We start from the raw sequence: 4,326 nt of genomic DNA, 5'->3' as shown, positions 1-4,326 counted from the left end.
TCATGTGAATTGGTAACTTGACGAATTTGCATTCTGAAATTACCTTTCAATTTGTTCTCTGTGTATTTTCATGTCTACATTTAAAAATTCTGTTGTCATTATCCATCTGTCTTTCTCTCTAATTGCTTCCCACCATTCCACTGTCAATCCTCTGAAAATCAGCAACCAGTTCCTCATCTCCAAGTCTCAGTCTCCAGAATGCCTCTAAAGCACAGGGATGTGCACATAAACTGTTCTGTTTTTGTTGTTTTGTTTTTTGGTTTTTTTTTGTTTGTTTGGTTGTTTTTTTTTTTTTTTTTTTAAGATTCTCTCCCCTGTGTTGTTTCTTTTCTACTTTACTGGACCACTCTCATTTACTTTTGTGTCCATTGTTATATCAGATGTAGTCGTGGCTCTGAAAATTCTGTCTTCAAAACTTTCTTTCTTCCCAATATTACCTTTATAAATGAAGATCATCCTATACATTGTTTCAAATCTACTTCTTCCGTTTCTAACTCATGTATTCATGGATATTTACTGATTGACTCCTAAAAGCCAGTAGTGAGTTGCTAAGCCTGGGAATAAGACATAAGCAGCCCTTCCATCAAGAAAACTAAAACAAGGACATCTGGAATAAACAAAGGAGTGAGGGTATAGATATAGGTATGTGCATATTGTCACTGGACAGGAAAAATGGGAGTGAGATGTAGCATAAAGCTTGAATACAGCCCTGGAAGAAGTAACTAAGTATAAGTCTTTCTTAAGAGTTTCAAACCAGAATATCCCCCTCCTGGCTTCTCAGGAGTTTTAATTTACTCCTTCTCTAATGGATGCCTGTACTTTAATGCCATTAAAGAAATTATTGTTAAAACTAAGCATGACAATTCCAATTCTGCATAATTTACCTGCTGAGTTTGAATTTGCCTTATTTGTATAGTTGCACCAGCCCTACATTTGAGAGATTTTGTAGGCTTGTTTATCTCTCACAAAACATTGCTGATTTCATCTTTGAAGTCATTATTACTAATATGTAAAGCTAGTGGTGTAGATTAGGCCAAAACAATAAAAAGAAAAATAATCCATTTAATTATGTCTTGGTTAATTGTTTTGCCTGAGCTTCCTCTTCTTTGAGATGGCTGATAGCTCTTCTCCATATACAAACTAAATACTTGTGCTGTTTTATTTTGTGTGTTGTGTTTTACATGGAACATGTACCATATAGAAACATATGTACATATGTGTACTACTATCATATGGTGTCTACAGGGATGAGAAGAGAGCATTGTGACATTTGAATTACAGATAGTCACAAGACAGATGCATTCTGGGAGCATCAGCAAATACCGTTAATTACTCCTCTGTTTCTCAAGCCCTTCCGTCTTGTATTACAACAGAAGTACTTACACATCTAAGCTACTTTGTTTTCCAAACTGTGTTTATAAACATTTGGCTACAATAACCTCTTCTTTATTTTCTAAAGCAGGATACTACAAGCGGGAGACATGGCACAGTGGTTTAAAGCACTTGTTACTCTTTCAGAGGACCTGTGTTCAATCCCCAATTCTCAAAAGGCAGCTCACAGTTATTTGTAACTCCAACCCCTGGATATATGACAGCATTATCTGGCTTTCAAGTAGCCTGCACTCATGTAATGCATAGGCATGCAGGCAAAACATATAAAATAAAAACAAATGATAATTTTTTTTCCTGGACCGGGTTTCTCTGTGTATCTCTGGCTATCCTGGAACTCACTCTGTAGACCAGGCTGGCCTCGAACTCAGAAATCTGCCTGCCTCTGCCTCCCAAGTGCTGGGATTGAAGTCATGCACCACCACTGCCAAATGAATTATTTTTAAATAAAAAGTTACTCCTTATTATCTTCAAATAGTTGCCCTAGCTCCAGTAATACTCAAGCAACTTCTATATAAATCTCATAAGAAGATCTGAGCAGAGCCAAGACAACACTTTTGGTTTCTTTGAATTCAGATCATTCTCTTGATTTATACCAAGCTGATGTCCTTCCTCTGTTTACATCACATTGCTCTCTCATAGCCACTGTCATTTGTAGATACTGATGGCTCGGCTCAATATTTTCAGGGAGCTTGTCATTTTTGTGTCCTGTCAAAGGTCATACAATTTGGTAAGGAACACATTTTCTTTTTGCTATTCCTACTATGAAGCTAACTTGGGCATTAGTTAAAACGTTTTTTTTTATAGTACGTGAGACAAAATGTTACTTGAAAATTTAAACATTAATATGCAGTTAATTGCTGCATGAATTTAATAATTTGTCCACATAGCTTATAAGACCTTATTTTAAAATTACTAATTTAATTTGGGACAATTCATAGTGTGTTACATTAAATAGTCCCAACACTTGGGAAGGAGAGAAGAGAACAGTGTTGGAAGTGCAAAGTCCTCTGTGGCACCATACTAACAAACACAAATTAAAAAGAGTGACTTTTTTAAAAATATTTTTTCTTTTGAATACTGAGTGGCCTTAGTATTACAGATATGCATATAGGCATGGAGAGAGGAAGGGAAGGAGGGAAAAAGTGAATATAGAAGAGAATAACAGATATTGTCAATGACCCTAAATAGTATATACAGCCACTGAATATGTATGATATTCATTCTTCATATAGAGTAACTTCATAATGTTCATTAAATCCTGCTATTGCAAAAAGTAAAATGAACTTATAGCATAATATAAAAACATAAGATAAAAATACAACGAATGGCCCAAACTCTCTCTTTAGTTTTATCAATCATACAGGCAATCTTTTGAACTCTTAGAAAACATTAAGATGCTGATCAAATCTTTACAACTTTCTTCTTGTACTATGATCACATATTCTGGTAGAGAACAGGAATGCCAAGAAGGCAGACTTGGTGCACATACCTGTGCTGTTACATAAATGTTTCAATATACCTTGCATTGCCTCTATTTTCTACCTGCATACTCTCAGCCCTCACTCAGTAAGAATGATAACCTATTTTCCCACTTTTACATTGGAAAGATTTCTACTCTTTGGTGCTAGGTGAAAGCAACTAGCCTTGGGCAGCAGTATCAATTTCTTTTACTCTGTACACATTTCTGAGTTAATAGCTATTTCATAAATATTTCTAAAACCTGTGCAGATTTTCTAATAATGTATTTTTATTATTAGAATCTACAATTTATTTTATTATTATTATATGCAGAATAATATTCCATACATCAGTTGAATTATATCTCATAGAAACTGAAAAAATGGTGATTACCTATGGCATATTATCGAGCTAAGTTTTTCTCCCCACAATCACATTCATTACTTCCCCTCTACACAGGCTATAGCCATTAATTTCCCTATCTCACAAATAAGCAGCAGGCCAAAGGTCAAAACTATTTCCTTGGCTGACATTTCTGAAAATTGGAAGTATTTAGAAGCTAAATTGAATTCATTTATTTCGCTAAATTTTGGTAACCACATTTAAACATGAGAGCTGATTGTTCTTGTTATTTTCCAGGGTAAATAATTAATCGAAATCTAATATGTGAGAATATATTCACTAAATGCTAGGAACTTTCATGAGCAGTGGCCTAACAAGGATTTTTGTCATCAACTACTGGAAGGTATATGATCACAAGTTATTTGGTCTGTTGCCTTTGCTGTTTTTCAACCTTAAATATTTGTCCTATAATGTAGAAGATTGCCATGGTTCTACTGAAATTTTGACTTTTTTTGAGATGAAACTATTGCATTTTGTTCCAAATTCTCATGCAGTTTCTTTCCTTTTTTATTGGATATTTTATTTATTTATATTTTATCCCCTTTCCCGGTTTCCCCTCCAGAACCCCCCTATCCCTTCCTCTCTTTCCCTGATTCTATGAAGTTGCTCCCTCACCCACCCACCCAGTCCTGCCTCCTCACCCTAGCATTCCCCTGCACTGGAGCATCGAGCCTTCCCAGGACCCAGGGCCTCTCTTCACATTGATGTCCAACAAGGACATCCTCTGCTCCAAATGTGGCTGAATCAATCCATGGGTCCCTCCATGTGTACTATTTGGTTGGTAGTTTAGAACCCTCGGATCTCTAGGGGTTCTGGTTGGTTGATATTGTTCTTCCTTTGGGGTTGCAAACCTCTTCAGCTCCTTCAGTCCTTTCTCTAACTCTTCCATTGGGGATCCCATGTTCAGTCCAATGGTTGACTTCGAGCATCTGCCTCTGTATTCTTCAGGCTCTGGCAGAGCCTCTCAGGAGACAGCTATATCAACAAGCACTTCTTGGCATCCACAATAGTGGCTGGGTTTGGTGTTCACTTATGGGATGGATTCCCAGGTGGGGCAGTCTCTGGACTGCCTTT

Source organism: Mus musculus, chromosome 14 (assembly GCF_000001635.26).
Source record: "Mus musculus strain C57BL/6J chromosome 14, GRCm38.p6 C57BL/6J".
NCBI classification, from domain to species: Eukaryota; Metazoa; Chordata; class Mammalia; order Rodentia; family Muridae; genus Mus; species Mus musculus.
This window is presented reverse-complemented; position numbering follows the sequence as displayed.